This window comes from Leptodactylus fuscus, chromosome 3, assembly GCF_031893055.1.
Source record: "Leptodactylus fuscus isolate aLepFus1 chromosome 3, aLepFus1.hap2, whole genome shotgun sequence".
Lineage (NCBI taxonomy): Eukaryota > Metazoa > Chordata > Amphibia > Anura > Leptodactylidae > Leptodactylus > Leptodactylus fuscus.
The window spans coordinates 110904962-110924030 of NC_134267.1; positions in this window are offsets into that span (position 1 = coordinate 110904962).

Genomic DNA, 19069 nt, shown 5'->3' on the forward strand with positions numbered 1-19069 from the left:
TGTGTGGAGGGGCCACACAGAGCAAGAGCAAGGGTGGATGCACATGCCCTACAATCACAGAAAGGTGGGGGAAGAAAGATGCAAGGATCAGTGCAGAGCCTCAGCCTGCTGATGCTTGCTTTGCCTGGTGGCCTTAACCACCAGGAACAGCAAGATGCTGACAGACATGGACCTTGCAGGGGCCACTGTGGAATATATTATACTGTGCAGGGGCCACTGTGGAACATATTATACTGTGCAGGGGCCACAGTGGATCATTATATTTTGCAGTGGCCACTGTGGAGCATATTATACTGTGCATGGGCCACTGTGGAGGATTATACTGTTCAGGGGCGAGCTTTGAGCATTGTACTGTGCAGGGACCATCACAGAGCATATTATACTCTGTAGGGGCCACTGCGGAGCATATTATACTGTGCGGGGTCAACTGTGAACCATTATACTGTTAAAAACACTAACAGACATTTTTTGAAAATTAATTTTTTTCCGAGAAAAACCTCTTTAAGGCTAAGGCCGCACGGTGAGGAAACGCTGCTTTTTTTTGTTGTTGCAAACTTTGTTGCGTTTTTTGGAGCCACAGCCAAAAGTGGCTACAAATGGAATCATAAATATATAGAAAGCTCTTAGGGTCCATTCACATGTAGTAAATGCGCGCTCATTTTGGCAAAATATACGTGTAAAGAATACAGGTGTAAAAATAAGACTCTCATTGACTTCAATGACATTTTACACGTGTATTTTGACGTTTTTTTTACTCGTGTAAAAAAATGTCATTGAAGTCAATGGGAGTCTTATTTTTACATGTGTATTTTGCCAAAATGAGCACGCGTTTACTCTGTGTGAATGGACCCTTAAACTTCTAACTTCTGCTCAATCTAGTCCTGGCTTTGTCTCAAAAAAACGCAACAAAATCTGCAACAAAAAAGCTGCGTTTCCGCAAAGTGGGGTCCCAGCCTAAGGCTAAGGCCCCACGTTGCGAAAACGCAGGGTTTTTTTGTTGCAGATTTTGTTGCAGTTTTTTGAGCCAAAGCCAAGAATGGCAACAAAAGGAATGGGAAATCTATAAGAAATAATGATACTTTTACCTTTTGCTCAATCCACTCCTGGCTTTGGCTCAGAAATCCCCAGCAACAACAAAAGCTGCGATTCCGCAACGTGGGGCCTTAGCCTTAGGCTGTGGCCCCACATTGTGGAAACGCAGCTTTTTTTTTTGTTACAGATCTTGTTGCGGTTTTTTGAGCCAAAGCCAAGAATGGCAACAAAAGGAATGGGAAATACCCAGGATGTTCTTATACTTCTACCTTCTGCTCAATCTAGTCCTGGTTTTGGCTCAAAAAAACACCACAAAATCTGCAACAATAAATAGCTGTGTTTATGCAACGTGGGGCCTTAGCCTAAAGCAAACAGGCAAATCAATTAAAGAATGGTTGAAGAATTACAATGGCAAAGTCAGGGATAAGACTTTTCAAGATGATGTGACACTCATGAAGACTGCATACAAGTCATCCCAGAAATATTAATGCACTGAAACACATTTCACAGGGAGAGGTGTTCCAAAACTCATTCTCAACATTGTGCAAATCTTATTTGCACCTGCATTTTGGTGGAACTGATTTCTGCTAAAGGGTAGTCTATGTGTAATTACATTCCAGGGTTCACTTATTTTTTTCTCCCTGCACTACACTCAATAAAAGACATGAATAGCACAACTATTTATAAATAGATATCCTATTAATATTATAAAGTTTGTGGGTTTGTGAGTTTGTGTGTTTGGATGTTTGGATGTTCGGATGTTTGTTCCTCAATCACGCAACACCCGCTCCACCGATTTGGCTGAAATTTTCCACAAACATAGTCACTACACCCGATTGCGCAATAGGCTACTTTTCGTCACAATAGCGCACATACGTTTGTGCCAGGACCCCCACAAAACCCAAACTCACACCACCATCTTTGCAATCTCACACACTTTGGACCATAGCAAGCCACAAAATTCATATTGCCCTTTACAGCCTCGCCCCTAACCCCACACAATCACATATACATATACTTTACCACTTTGCCCCTCACCTTAACGATACTCCAGGAGGCTCTCTTTAACGCCCCGGAGCAGCCATGTTTGCCGACCCCCATCGCTCTGACAATCCGCGATACCGCCCACCCATGTCAATACCCCTAGGCCGTCTAATAAATGCAAAAAAAAAAAAGTTTAAAAAAGTACAAAAAAATATAAAAAAATAAAAAGGATTAAAAATTCAAATCACCCCCCTTTCCCTAGAACACATATAAAAGTAGTTAAAAACTGTGAAACACATACATGTTAGGTATCCCTGTGTCCGAAATCGCCCGCTCTACAAAGCTATACAAATATTTTTCCTGTTCGGTAAACGCCGTAACAGGAAAAATGGTCAAAAGTGCCAAACCGCCGTTTTTTCACTGTTTTGATTCTGATAAAAATTTGAATAAAAAGTGATCAAAGCAATAACATTTCCCGAAAATGGTAGAACTACAAAGTACACCCGGTCCCGCAAAAAAAGACGCCCTATACATCCCCGTACACGCACGTATAAAAAAGTTACGGCTGTCGGAATATGGCGACTTTTCAAAAAAAAATATTTTAACACAGTTTTGGATTTTTTTTAAGGGGTCAAAATGTAAATAAAACCATATAAATTTGGTATCCCCGGAATCGTAACGAAACACAGAATACAGGGGACATGTCATTTTGGTTGCACAGTGAACGCCGTAAAACCAAAGCCCGTAAGAAAGTCGCAGAAATGCATTTTTTCTTCAAATCCACCCCATTCTGATTTTTTTCCCTGCTTCCCAGTACATTATATAGAATAAATAATGGTGGCATCATGAAGAAAAATTTGTCCCACAAAAATTAAGACCTCATTTGGCTCTGGGAGCGGAGAAATAAAAAAGTTATGGGGTTTAGAAGGAGGGGAGTCAAAAACGAAAATCAAAAAATGCCATTGGCGGGAAAGGGTTAACTTCAAATCCCTCTGTCCCAAAGACACTATGTAAAGTTTCTCACAACACCGTATAGCAGCTCAAATACAAATTAACTTCAACACAAAAGTCTCACGTATTCTCTAAATTACAGAAAAAACAAGATACAAAGTTACATTTCATATCCCATACCTTATACACACTACGAAAACCCTACCCGCGCCTGTATATACCCACTCCTACAATCACCGCAGACGAAGTCGCGGGTACCAGCTAGTAACTAATAGTTCATAACTGAACTATCAGATCCCATTGTATTAGTAGTTGATAAAGAAAGAAAGATTATGAATGATAATCTGTTTTCCCTTAGCCCAAACAGCAGCACAACTGGGGTATTCCTGCCCCTATGAGCTGTTAGGACAGGTGGAATTTTTAATTACCTAACAGCTTTTGACCCCTATAAGAGGCCGGAAGACATGCTCCTCCCTTGTGTTAGTAACAAGTATGATATACAGAGAGCAATTTATGCCAAGAGCTACACACACATACACAAAATCTGTACAACAGTACCTCCTAGGGAGGGAGCCTTGTGCTGCTGTTTGGGCTAAGGGAAAACAGATTATCATTCATAATCTTTCTTTCCCCCTACGCCCAACAGCAGCACAACTGGGGATTTAGCAAGTATTGTTTCCCCGAGGGCGGGTCCTCCTGGCAGGCTGATGCCAAGACGGAGTGCCCAAATGCTGTAGCATCGGCCGTACGCCAGTCCAATCTGTAGTGTTTGGCAAAAGTCAGCTGTGAGCTCCATGAGGCTGCAGCAAATATCTGGTCTAGAGAGAGGAACCGATGATGTCGCCACTGCTCGAGTGGCATGGGCTCGTAAGAAATCTGGAACAGGAAGATTCTGGGCCTGAAGGGAACAGCTGATGGCTTCTCTGATCCATCTCAACAGGGTTACCTTTGATGCTTTAGCACCTCTATTGTGGCCAAACACATTAACCAGAAGATTCTCTGATCTTCGGAATGGTGCTGTACGGTCTAGGTAAATACGTAGTGCTCTTACCAGATCCAGTGTGTGTAGCTTCTCCTCCTGCTCCGTAGCAGGAGAGGGAAAGAAGCCCGGTAGGGTGATCACTTGGTTGGTGTTCTGAAGTGTTGGTAACTTTGGCAAAAATCCCGGAACGAACCTTAGCTGTACCCTGTCAGGGAAGAAGGTTATGAAAGGTTCGGAGGCCGCTAGGGCCTGCAATTCGCCAACCCTCTTGGCAGAGGTTATTGCCAGCAGGAAAGTCACCTTAAATGACAGGTACTTCCAGTCCACTTCAGATAATGGTTCGAAGGGGGGCGCACATAGCCCTTGTAGAACCGCGGCCAGGTCCCACCTGGGGACAGGGGGCCGTACCTGGGGGCGGAGCCTGGCAGCCCCCCTAAGGAACTGTTTGACAAGAGGATCTTGTGATAACCGTGTCTCCAGGAGAGCAGATAGAGCTGACACTTGAACCTTGAGGGTGGCAGGTGCTAGTCCTCTCTCCAGGCCGTTCTGTAAGAACTCTAGGACTGCATCTCTGTCTGGATCGCGGTGGCTGCCTGTACACCAATCTCGGAATATCCTAGCTCTGATTGGTTGCCTCTGCTCTTGAATGGGTTAAGGTACTTAGCACTCCCTGGGACAATCCGTTGTCTGCACGTATGGCGCGGTTAACCTCCAGGCAGTGAGGTTGCATTTGTCTAGGCCCAGGCACGGCCGACTGTTCAGTGACACCAGGTTCCTGACTGGTGGAAGCCTCCAGTAGTTCCCCCGACTCATAAGGATAAGGTCGGTGAACCATGCCCTTTTTGGACAGAACGGCATGATCACGATTGCCGAAGTCTGGTCCTGCCTGAGTTTCGCCAATACCTTTGGTATCATCGGGATGGGAGGGAACACGTATGCCAGTTCGAACCTCCATGGTATTGACAGGGCATCCACAGCCAAAGGGTTGTCTTCCCGGTACAGGGAGCAAAACCTTTCTACTTTGGCATTGTGTTGGGTGGCCATCAGATTCACCTCGGGGAGACCCCACCTCCTGGTCAGGTAGTGGAAGATGTCCTGATTCAAGGAATATTCGCCTGCGGTTGGGCGGCCTCTGCTGAGTTGATCCGCTAGGATGTTCAGGCGGCCCTGGATATGTACCGCGGCCAGCTGGGAGAGGTTCTGTTCTGCCCAGGAGAAGATCAGGTTGGTGACTTGCAGGAGTGAGGGGGACCTGGTTCCTCCCTGCTTGTTGATATAGTGGACTGTCGTCAGATTGTCTGATCTTACTTTGACCGCTTTCCCTCGTAGAAGTGGTGCAAATGACAGAAGGGCTCGATGAACTGCGGTAAGCTCGCGCCAGTTGGATGAGTGCGTCCTCTCCCGATGATTCCATGTACCTTGAACCGGGGTCTCCCCCAGATGAGCTCCCCAGCCTGTGAGGGAGGCATCTGTAGTCAACAGGGTCCAGGCGGGCTGGACCGAGAACTTACCATCTCGCAGATGGGTCCACCAGGGCAAGGTTTGCCGGGTGCTGATGGTTAACTGGATTGGCTTCTGTAAACTTGAAGGACTGTGATTCCAGACTCTCAAGATCTCGTTCTGTAGAGGGCGCATATGCCATAGGGCCCAAGGAACTGCATCTAGGGTAGCGGACATCAATCCAAGGATCTTCATAGCTGTCCTGATGGTGACCTTCCGTGTAGAAGACAAATGATGTGCTGCCCGAGCAATTTTCCTTTTGCGAGGAGAGGGTAGAGAGACCGTCATGTTGAGAAAGTCTAGAATAAGTCCCAGGAACTGAACTCGTGTTGATGGCACCATTACTGACTTCTGCCAGTTTACCAGCCACCCCATCTTGTCTAGTAGAGCTACGACGGTCTGCACCTGCGTGGTAAGAACCTCCTTTGAATGAGCCTTCAGAAGCCAGTCGTCCAGGTACGGGACTATGAATATGCCTTGAAGGCGCAGGGCGGCAGCGACCGGAGCTATGACCTTTGTGAAGGTGTGGGGGGCGGAGGATATGCCGAACGGGAGGGCTGCGAACTGGAAGTGCGCCTCTTTCCCTTCTATGTATATGGCAATCCTTAGGAACTTTTGGTGTGCCGGAAAGATGGGTACGTGGAGGTAGGCATCCTTCAGGTCCAGAGTGACGAAGTGATCTCCAGGGCGCATGAAAGGTAGCACTGACCTGATGGTCTCCATGCGAAACCGCAGCCTGCGGATAAAGCGATTCAGATACCTGAGATCGATGATCATACGCCACTCGCCTGATGACTTGGGGACCAAGAAGACTGGAGAATAGATGCCTGTGCCTTGATCTGCACGAGGAACCACCTCCAGCGCGGCTTTGTCCACGTACTCCTGAATCAATTTCTCCAGATGAAGTTGTTTGGGGCCCTGAAGAGGGCGGGTTCTTACCATCTTCTCTGGCGGCTGGGCAACAAAATTAATTTTATAGCCTTCCTGGATCGTCTGGATGACCCAGGGGTCCCGAATATTCTGGCGCCAGGCATCCACATAGTGGGAAAGACGGCCGCCCACCCCGGGGGCAAGGAGAGGGGAGGTAGGGTGGAAGGATTAGAAGGAGGTGCCCTTACGTTTACGAGAGGAGCCCCGACCTCTACCTCTGCCGGATCGTCGCTGGCCTCTAGTTCCTCTTCTGGAGGTGCCTCTTCCTCGAAAGGAGGGACTCCGACCTTCAAGGGGCTGTGGCAAATTCTTGCCTTTGGAGTCGGCCAGAGATTCCATAATCCGGTCTAGCTCCCTCCTGAACAGCCGTCCCGGCTCAAAGGGGAGACCACACAGGCTATTCTTGGAGGTGAGGTCAGCCTTCCAGGGCTTCAGCCACAAGGGCCGGTGAGCAGCAGTAGCCAGTGCCATAGATCTGGCGGCCAGACGGGTCTGAAAATGGGTCGCCTCCGTCAGATGATCCACCAGCAGAGAGACGTCCGACATTGTTGCCAGGAGGTCATCTCGATCCACTCCGGAATCTACAGTATGTCCTTGGCAAGTGACGAGAGCTCTGCCCGCAGACCAGTGGCCACCTCGTTCGCAACCATGCCCAGGGAGGCCTGGGCCGAGGAGGCCGAATAGACTCGTCTCAGTGATCCTTCCACCCGACGATCCATCGGATCCTTGAGACTCGACCCGTCTTCTGTCGGGAGGACAGTGCGCCTTGACAGCTTCGCCACAGCGACGTCAACCTTTGGCGGAGGACCCCACGCCTTTAGCTGACCCTCAGGGACCGGGAATAAGGTCTTAAATCGCTTGGGTGGCGCAAAGGGTTTTTCCTGGTGCCTCCATTCGCTCTCCATTAGGCGAAGCATTTCCGAGGATAGTCTGAAGGTACGAGACCTTCGACTTGGGCCTTCACCACCTTCCCGGTCTGATCCTAAGTGTCTTGAACACCCTGGACATCTTCTCTAAGGGGAAGATCTCCTTTTCCTCCTCAGAATCGGATGATGACTCCACGTCCCTAAGGCACAGGTTCTCCAGGGGCGGAAGGAACAACTCGCAGTCCAGCCGTGGTCTTTTGGCTGAGGACTCCATCCTTTTCATGGAGTCCTGGACGAAGCCCTTCACCCAGGATACCATCTCCCGCATGGGGGTTGCCTCAGAAGGGGGGGCTCTACATCCTGGACAAAAACGAAACTGGGAGTCGTCAGGCAGTGGGACTCTGCAGGTAGCGCATGAAAGATGTTTCCTCTTTGCCACGGCCTTCCTCCGAGGAGGAACAGTAAAGGAGGAAGAAGACATTCTGAGAAGGAACAAAGAAAAAGAATACTAACAACCTTTGCCCTCCCATAGTGGGAACCGCTACCACCCCTTCCCCCTGGCCGCCTCCCCCAAACCTGAATCAACGGAGCTGCTTTCTAGGACAAATTGACCAAGGAGCTTCTCTAGTTGAGGTGCCAGTTAGGGCTAGTTCACACGTGAACTGCCCGCACGGGTTTTGACACAGAGAGAGACGCGGCGAGCCGCGTCTCTCTCTTGTCAAAACCCGCCCGCTGCGACCATCGCTGTCGCGGATTAACCCTCTGCTGTCGGCTCAAAGGAATGAGCCGACATAGGAGGGAGCTGCCGGGGCTGCCTGCGCGGCTTCCGCCTGAAGAAAGGACATGTCCTTTCTTTTCTCCGCTAGCAGCAGCCCGCCGCTAGCGGAGAAAAGAAGCCCGGCGGTCTCCATAGACCACCATTATAAGGGGAGGTTTTGGACGTGAAATCCGCTGTCAAAAACCTCCCCTTATACTCACGTGTGAACTAGCCCTAACCGGAGCAACAGGCACTGAAAGATGGTTTTGGAGGGGATATATAGGCCAGGGGGCGGGACTAAAAAAGGGCACGCCCCTTCCTTCTTTGGGGCAATCTTTTTGGGGGGCAAAGGCAAAAACTCACAGAGGGGACCCCGGCATACGCTCGTCTCCAGGGGGTTTCGTTCGCCCGCCGTGCAAACCGCATACCGCGCATGCGCGGCGGATGAGAAGGGCGGCGGACCCGGGGAACCAAAAAACGGTTCCCAGGAGAAAGGGTCCTAGCCACGTAGGGAAGCCCGGCTCCGGCGCGTCAGCACTCCGGGCGCACGCATGAGCCGGCGGGCTCCCCCGGCGGGGGAGGAAGCAGCAGAGGCTCAGAAGAGCAAAAAGAAAGGAAAAATATAGCAAAGTCTTCCGCTTGTCAGGTAAGAAGGAGGGGGGAGAGAGAGTAGCAGACCCCTATGAGAGGTCAGAACCTCTGCACCCCCTACCACCTGTCCTGTCCCACAGGACAGAAAAAAAACACAAGGGAGGAGCATGTCTTCTGGCCTCTTATAGGGGTCAAAAGCCGTTAGGTAATTAAAAATTCCACCTGTCCTAACAGCTCATTAGGGGCAGGAATACCCCAGTTGTGCTGCTGTTGGGCGTAGGGGGAAATCCTGATAATGCCAAAAGGGTTTACGTAGTTTGCTTTACACATCCCAACATAGTGTAACAGTGTACTACCAGAGGTGATGTAAAACAAGTGTTTTTTGTGTTACACCCACTGAGTAGTGATAAAAACAAGCACACCAAAATAGATTGCTGGCCCATTTATTGGGTCTGAGAAATTGTGTGGATTTTATATAGAAAGCACCACCCAGATGACCCAGGTGGCGAGCTGTGTGTGGCGGCGTTATATCATCTTTTTCCCTGCATACTGAAAAGACTTGACATCTAGAATGGAATTTACAAGCCCCACAGCAGTATGCCGGCCATTTAATAAGCACAACTCTGCTGACAGCTTCGCTTTAACGCGTTTTACCTTTAATTACTACAATGCAGCTTGAAAATGAGAGTTTATGGGAGGAAAATGTTAGAAGAAAAGCATGGGGTGTTCTGTTTAAGAAAATAAACTGCCATCGGGGTAAAACCCACAAGTGCATAATACAATCCATCCAAGAAGAAATGCATATATACATAAGGTAAGACATGTACAGGGGTCGGGGGCCGGCACTATGTATATTGCAGCTGTAGGTAATTGGATGGCGTAATGCTGGAGCAGGCCACTTACTAAACATTGGCCCTGCACCTGCTATGGGAGCGGGGTGTTATGCAGCTGCTGTAATCAGACTGTTATCCGCCTGCTGGATTGAGCTGCACATAATTGGTTCTCTCACTGTGAATTATTCAAATTGCTTCCTGTGACTGCCCATTGAGATTTCACAATTGTTTATGCTTCTCTCCTCTTGCCCTCCTGTGTCCTGTTTTGGTTTTGTTTGCCTGTTTGTCATGCAGTTGCTTTGCATGTGTGTTGTTGCTCTTGAATGAAATACAGCACCAGGCTCTTCCCCTTGCACAGGCCCACTACATTCTGGCAAGTGTGTGTTTATACAGCAAACATATGTTATAGCAAAACCATCAGTCTTGTACCAAGGGAAGATAATTGTTAACAATGAAGTTTATTTGATAATGATTATTTTTTACTAACTAACTAACTAACTAACATATATATATATATATATATATATATATATATATATATATATATATATATATATATATATATATGCCCCAATATTTCACATAAGTAAGTCCATGCTGCACACAATTTTATGGCAGGATTGGTATAGGTGGGAAACGGGCACTGCTTTTATCAATGGTTGCCACTTAAAGGGGCATCCTAATTACAAGATATCAGATTCTACAATCAAGAGTAGTGTACACAGCAAACAAATAGTGTCCTTATGCATTACATATATATGACTACATTGAAAAGTATAGTTACATTATTTCCATATCTGTCTTCTTGGGTTAATTCGCAAACATAGCCAGGATCAGTGGCATAACTACCGTGGTAGCAGTGGTAGCAACTGCCACAGGGCTCGGGACATTAGGGGCCCGGTAACAGCCGCTACCGCTGCTATCATTATACTCGGAAGTCTTTTCGGACCCCCGAGTATAATGATCGGCGGCCCGGGAGAGGTAAGCAAACTTGGCTATTGCCCAGGGCCCCAGCACTTGCAGGGGCCCCCTGTTGGTGGAATACTTTCCCTATTAATATAGGGAAAGTATACAGTATATCCGAAGCTGCAGCGACGGCTGATATACAGGAGCCGATGCAAGAGCTGCAGGTCTGGCTCCACTCAGTGCTCTCAGGACGTTTTTCCCCCCCCCCCCTCCCTTTCTCTGGCTGTCCTCTGTCCACCAATGAGAGGGCTGAGGAAAGCCCAGGAGGCGGGGCTTATCCCTATACAGAAAATGGACCCCTGCTGAGCTCCTGCCGTCCTACACACAAGAGAAAGAGCAGAAGAAGCTCCAGGAAAGTGAAACTGAAAAAAGAAAACACAGGTACACAGGACATACTGGGGTTACTATGCTTATTAATATCAGGCATTTGGGGTGATTAATTTTGTTTTGGTAACTCCATGTGCCTCATATTATTAGCAATTAACACCATCATGTCCCTCACATTAACCCCTGTGTGCCTCACCATAAGAGTTACTAATATGTGAGACGTATGGGGAGTAATAATAATGAAGATACTTTATTATTACCTCCATGTCTCTCACATATCAATAAATCTTATGTGAGGTACGCAAGGGTTAATGTGAGAGACATGATGGGGGTAACTGCTATTAATATGAGGCACATGGAGTTACTAAATTGTAATGCACATGACCAGACTTTTTATCCACAATTGTCCTGGTATAGCGGTCAGCGGGTGATGTGACAGTATTTAGTCCTGTAGGGGCCACTGAGGGACATAATACTATGTGCTGGGGCCACTATGGGGGATAATACTGTGTGCAGGGGCCACAATGGGGGATAATACTGTGTGGAGGGGCCACTGAGGGACATAATAGTGTGTGCAGGGGCCTCTAAGGGACATAATACTGTGTGCAGGGGCCACTATGGGGCATAATAGAGCGCGCAGGAATGCGTAGGAGGGGCTCGGTCGAGATCTTCGGTTGGACGGGGGGCCCCACCATTCCTAGTTACGCCACTGGCCAGGACCCTTTGCAGTAACAAATGTACATAATTAAGTAACAAGTTTAAGGAAATAAAAGAAACAGAAGAATACAAAGAAACTCTCATTGTCTTGCTACTTCCAGAATATCTGGGATGAATTAGGGTGCATTCACACTGAGTAAACGCTAGCTTATTTTGTAAAGTAAAATTACACTTGTAAATTTTGCTATCCCATTGACTTCAATGACATTTTACAGGCGTATTTTTACAGGCGTATTTTTACAGGCGTATTTTTTACAGGCGTATTTTTACACTTGTAAAAAAATATCATTGAAGTCAATGGGATAGCAAAATTTACAAGTGTAATTTTACTCTACAAAATAAGCTAGCGTTTACTCAGTGTGAATGCACCCTTTGGGTGCATTCACACTGAGTAAACGCTAGCTTATTTTGTAGAGTAAAATTACACTTGTAAATTTTGCTATCCCATGGACTTCAATGACATTTTACAGGCGTATTTTTACAGGCGTATTTTTTACAGGCGTATTTTTTACAGGCGTATTTTTACACTTGTAAAAAAATATCATTGAAGTCAATGGGATAGCAAAATTTACAAGTGTAATTTTACTCTACAAAATAAGCTAGCGTTTACTCAGTGTGAATGCACCCTTTCACAGTAATATCCCATGTACACTGCACTGAAGAATGGATGTGTAAGCGTTTTTTTTTGTTTTTTTTTTAACATTCATTACCCACCTGTTTGCAGAACAATGGGAGTCAATGTACATATGCATGTCAGTTTTATTAATTGAATAGGACAAGTCCCATTTTTGTCCGTTTTTCTGGTGTGACAGCTCGCTGGGACGCCATATAGTGAGCGTGTTGTTGGCATCGATGATCCGCCTGCTCTAGCGTTTGAGCAGCTCTCAAGCTGACCTGCTGCTGAACTTGTTCCTTGCTCCATTCCTGTGACTGTCCCGCCATGTCAGCAGCTTGTTGGGACGCCATATAATGAGTGTGTTGTTGGCGTCGATGATCCCCCTCAGCTCCGCTTGAGGAGAACTCTGCTAACTTCTGGCTCACCTTCATAGCTGTTGTTGTTTTAGAATTTTGTGACAAATTTGATTTTCTTCTTCCTGGCGTGTTTTAAATTGGCAACCTGCCAATTTAGGTTAATGGTCAGCACACTGCCTGGAGCAGATCAGATAAAATGAAAATGCATGTACACAATGGAATCAGGGTTAGCTGCGTGTTTATATACAGAGACAACAGAGCAGCTTTATCAGCAATCTCTAATTAACTGAGATAAGGCTGCTGCAAGAGCAGTTTAATATAATTTATGAACATAAATTCATAACAGTTGTGAAGCCATGTCATTTACTGGGATAAAAAGTAGTCTATGTTTTAATTGAGGTTACAAACAATCTATTTGCCAAATTTCATCCAAATCGGTTCGGCAAAGCCGTTTTTGCGTGAAAGAGTAACAATCACACAAACTTTCATATTTATAATATAAGGAAAATGTTCGTTGTTGTACCGTGTTAGCCAGTGGGTTGGAAATATAAAAAACAAGAAAACTTGATAATCTTCAGTAGTTGATACCTTTTTAATGGCTAACTCATAATGATGACAAATGGCTGACGTTTCGGAACGCTAGGCTCCTTTATCAAAGTAAATTTAAAAACATTTCTGAAGGATGCATATATATATATATATATATATATATATATATATATATATATATATATATATATATATAGAGCAGGCACAAAGGGTGTTAGATTTCAGGAGGAAGGGGGGGGGTGTTAGTAATTGATAGAGACAATGTAAACACTTACAGGTCCTTATCAGTACACACGTTACTGTAAAAAGACATGAAACTCTGTGATGCATTAAGTCCACACTCGAGTGTTAGAAGCAGTGTCATGAATTTATACTCATGTATGCGTCTTTCTCTCTTTGATCTGAAATTCCCTCTCAAAACCAAAATTTTCATGTGATCGGTGATATTGTGGTCCCCACTACAAAAATGCTTTGACATGGGAAGGTCAATTCTTTGTTCTTTAATTGTATGGCGATGTGAGTTCATACGCGTTCTAAGTTGCAGTCCGGTCTCTCCAACATACAGATTATCAGTGGAACATTTGGTACACATAATTAAATACACTACATTGGATGTGCTGCAGGTGAAGGTACCTGGAATTTTATATTCCTTGTTCAAGTTTGGTATCTCTATCCTGTCAGTGGTCAGTATGTGGGGGCAGGTTTTGCACCTCTTATTTCCACATGGAAATGTTCCTGTGTTAGTTGGGGGTGATAGCGAGCTACTGACCACCATATTCCTGAGGTTTGGTGGCTGTCTGTAGCATAGGAGAGGGGGGTCTGGAAATATGGATGTTAGACGGTTGTCTTTTTGTAGTAGTGGATGTAATTTGCGTGTGATACCTCTCAGCGTCTCCAGGTGGGGGTTATATGTGACAACCAGGGGCACTCGATTGTTATCCTTTTTGGTATTGTATCTTAATAACTCCGATCTTGGTATTCAGCTATTTGTCATCATTATGAGTTAGCCATTAAAAAGGTATCAACTACTGAAGATTATCAAGTTTTCTTGTTTTTTATATTTATAATAGTAAGATTATATTACTTTTACTTACATTAAAGGGGCTCTATCAGCGTCTTCTTCATCCACGCCTCCTCTTCCTTCGATGTCCTCGGGTCCCGTCTTCCTCCGGCACTCGCGAACTGACATTGCTAAAAAAAAATGATGTGGGCGCATGCGCAGTAGCCGTAGTAGAAGCAGCATGCTACTGCGCATGCGCCCAGGCCATTTTTTTTTAGCAATGTCAGTTCGCGAGTGCCGGAGGAAGATGGGACCCGAGGACATCGCAGGAAGAGGAGGCGTGGATGAAGAAGACGGCGGACCCTGAATGCCCACCCACCACGCACGATGGGTAAGTTGATCACATTCTTTTTTAGGGTATTATTTTAAAACTGGGGGGTAGTTTAATATAACATTTACGGTGCCTGAATAGCCTTTTTAAAGGCTATTCACGCATATGTGGGGCTCTATCAGCATGATTTTGCTGATAGAGCCCCTTTAAAAACTGATGAGTATGATGGGTCATAAAATAAAAGGCCAATGAAACTCATCTATTTCTTTTCCCTGACAGTTGATGCTAAATAGACATTAATCCTTTAAGGATGCAGGGTAATTTGTACGTAAATTCATAACTTTTTTTTATATATCTGTCAACATAGCTATGTGAGGGCTTATTCTTTGCATGACAAGTTGTAATTTCAGTTGGCACTATTTTGGGGTACATATAATGTTTTGATTAGCTTTTATTAACACTTTTCATGGGTGCATTTTGTTTTTATAGTGTTAATTCATGGTAGCTTTGTCCGGCGGGTGTGTTAGGGAATTGCTAGGATGACAATTTCCCAGTAGCTGCTGAACCCTGGAGGAAGGGGCACAAGAGACAGTGAGCCCTAAGTTGAAGCCCCCCACTGTCCCTTCCTGCTTGCCTAGTCCTATCCTATGTAATAGGCGGCAACTTGGAGACGGACCCTTCCTATATACGTGAAACATAAAACGCAGACAAGACAAATGACAACAAGGGAGGTCAGCCAGCCAGGGGTCAGTAACAGTAGAGCAATGCAGTGTCAAAATCAATATCCAAAAGAGCAGTCAATAGGGAAAGCCAGGGGTCAAGAATCAGAATACACGAATAAACAGCAAGAGAAAAAGCCAGCACGCACAAAGCAATAACAAGCATCAATGTGAATGTGAGCCTAGAATAAATAGGGAGGAAGAACCCACCCAGAACCTGATAGGAAGGCAGGCTGCCAATCACAGGACAAAACAAAACTTATCTCTTAGAGGAGCAGAGGGAAATGAAGGTGAAGGAGACGGGTGTGGTGGAAAATCAATTAACAAGGTGAAGGAATAGGACATTGTTCAGACAATGCAACTAAAACCTCTGAGCAAGTTATCAAACTGCACACGCCTCCTGCGCCGCCGCATGCGAGCAGAGGGTGGCGCAGAGACCAGAACAGGCACAGATGTTACAGGGTGATTATGATTACCACATTACCATATTTATATTGATTTTATTATGTTTTACCTCTTTCACAAATGAAATGTCACTTTTTGAAAATTAACTACTTTCCTGGGATGACCGTATTCTGACACCTATAACTTTGTTACCGTTTGGGTTTACGGAGATATGTCAGGGCTCTTTATTTGAGGAGAACGTTTTACTATTTATTGGTACCAATGTTAGGTATGTATGACTTTTTGATCACTTGTTAGTGCTATTTTTTTGAGAAAGCAAAGACCAAAATACATTAATTGGTGCATTGCAGTATTTATTTATTTTTATTTTTTTACGACGTTCACTGTACAGGATAAATTACATTGATCTTTTTGGATAGTGGGGGCTTATATGCACATGGAGAATTAGGGCTAATATACATATAATCTTCCAGGGGCCATATCATTTGAGTAGGTGGACAGATTTTAAAACTACAAACACCAAATTGATCAGGGTATTAACAATAATTAAATTATATATTTTATTTAGCACTAGTAGAATACCCGCGGCTTCGCTTGCAGAAAATATGTTAACTTGTTGGTTATGCTGAAGTAAAATTTTCAGTGTCACACTGAAACTGCCATTTTCAGAGCGCTACAGTAAATCTTTTTTTTATTATTTTGGCATTTTACTACTTTGTCGTAACATTGATGTGAACAATAACTACTTTTTTAAAAAATGTCAACATTTTTATTGACTTTACATATTCAATACATATTATGTAGTATAAACTATTACAACTATTTTTTTAACTATTTTTTTTTTTTAATCAAAAATTAAAACCCACATCTCAGTAATGAAAACTGCCTCAATGGCACACTTGTGTAGTTGCCCATAGAAACCAATCAGCGCTCAGCTTTCAGGGCGGGTTCACACCTGCACCCGGTCTCCGCTTTAGGCAATCCAGCGGGTTTCCGTCTTCTGCCCCAAGAAACTGAACAGGGGACAGAAACCTGGCAGTCAGTTTCCAAACCCATTCACTTGTATAGGTTTGCAGTGACCGCCGGTGTGCATCTATGGAACCACCAAATCTATGGACCGGAGACCCGTGGAAAATACTGTAATGTGCAAGCAGCCACTAAAGATACCAGAAGTGTTACATGTGGGTTGATGTATGTGTGCTGTGTGTGATGTTTATATGGTGTTTATGAAGTGTTTGTGTGTTGTGTGTGGTGGTGCGGCTCCGTTAGCAGCAACTCTTTGGTGCCATCGCTATAATCTGTTCCTGTCAGTCACAACTGTTGTTTTCTACTCAGCACTTTCACCTTCACATTTCCCCATTATATGTATAAGTACTAACTTCAGGGGCCCCAATCTCATGACGGGAGGATGCTAGCGAGATGTAAAGTGCGCAGTATTCTGCTCCTGTGGATGGAGAGGGGGCGTGCCAAATTTCACCCAAATCGGGCGAGAACTGTGGATTTGTATAGAGCAGACTACTACAGAATTTGAGTTTTATATACATAGATTTTCTACTTTGTGACAGGTCCTCGTTAAATAAAAAATTGCACTGTTATAACCAGTTCCATAAAACATTTTGTCTGAAAGTTTAGCTACTCATTTGGACATCTGGTGGTGCTTTGGGGGTATGTGGCATTCTTTTAAAAAATGCAGCATTTTACCATTTTCCTATAGGGTTCTACACTCACAGGCCACTTTATTAGGTACACCATGCTAGTAACGGGTTGGACCCCCTTTTGCCTTCAGAACTGCCTCAATTCTTCGTGGCATAGATTCAACAAGGTGCTGGAAGCATTCCTCAGAGATTTTGGTCCATACTGACATGATGGCATCACACAGTTGCCGCAGATTTGTCGGCTGCACATCCATGATGCGAATCTCCCGTTCCACCACATCCCAAAGATGCTGTATTGGATTGAGATCTGGTGACTGTGGAGGCCATTGGAGTACAGTGAACTCATTGTCATGTTCAAGAAACCAGTCTGAGATGATTCCAGCTTTATGACATGGCGCATTATCCTGCTGAAAGTAGCCATCAGATGTTGGGTACATTTTGGTCATAAAGGGATGGACATGGTCAGCAGCAATACTCAGGTAGGCTTTGGCGTTGCAACGATGCTCAATTGGTACCAAGGGTCCTAAAGAGTGCCAAGAAAATATTCCCCACACCATGACACCACCACCACCAGCCTGAACCGTTGATACAAGGCAGGATGGATCCATGCTTTCATGTTGTTGACGCCAAATTCTGACCCTACCATCCGAATGTCGCAGCAGAAATCGAGACTCATCAGACCAGGCAACGTTTTTCCAATCTTCAATTGTCCAATTTCGATGAGCTTGTGCAAATTGTAGCCTCAGTTTCCTGTTCTTAGCTGAAAGGAGTGGCACCCGGTGTGGTCTTCTGCTGCTGTAGCCCATCTGCCTCAAAGTTCGACGTACTGTGCATTCAGAGATGCTCTTCTGGCTACCTTGGTTGTAACTGGTGGCTATTTGAGTCACTGTTGCCTTTCTATCAGCTCGAACCAGTCTGGCCAGTCTCCTCTGACCTCTGGCATCAACAACGCATTTCCGCCCAAAGAACTGCCGCTCACTGGATGTTTTTTCTTTTTCGGACCATTCTCTGTAAACCCTAGAGATGGTTGTGCGTGAAAATCCCAGTAGATCAGCAGTTTCTGAAATACTCAGACCAGCCCTTCTGGCACCAACAACCATGCCACGTTCAAAGGCACTCAAATCACCTTTCTTCCCCATACTGATGCTCGGTTTGAACTGCAGGAGATTGTCTTGACCATGTCTACATGCCTAAATGCACTGAGTTGCCGCCATGTGATTGGGTGATTAGAAATTAAGTGTTAACGAGCAGTTGGACAGGTGTACCTAATAAAGTGGCCGGTGAGTGTATATCGTACAAAAAAAAATCATTTTACAAATGTAACTGTCATCCTCATCAGCAACCTCCCTGCTCTCACCTCCCGCTGTTTACACATAGCACAAAGTGCTCACTGAACTTCTGGTGCTCCAAGGTGGATAATTAGCATATTAATAAGAGAGGGCTAATTCAAAAACGGCTGAGAGGATTAACAAATTAAAGGTATGTATGGAATAACCTTTCTAAAGGCTATGCAAATATATACTTAGTTAAAAACGAGTTTTCCCAATGATAGAATCCCTTTAATACTAAACACCCTCCCATCCCCCATACTTCTAACTTATTTTATCAAAAATGTATATTTACTCATCCTGTTGGGTACCACCCCAGGCACATTTTCTGATATCCCAGTGATGTTCTGTTTCCATAATTGGTGATATGCAGAATATGGAATACTTTACAGCCCTCCTACATAATTCGTCTGATAAATTCCAGGAGATTTCGGGCCCTGTGTGATTAATTGAGCAGTACATTCTCCTTGCAATTGCTTATATAGACTTTCACCAACCATTGTTTATTCTTCAGAAACTTTGTTCCTGTTATTTTTTCCTCTTTATCCTGCTGTTTATTTTATTTTATAAGATTTAGATGTATATATATATTTCAATATGATTATATTCTCATTGTATTACTAGCTCTACTCTTTTATCCATTATGTATCCTCCTAACGAAAAAATTAAAATCC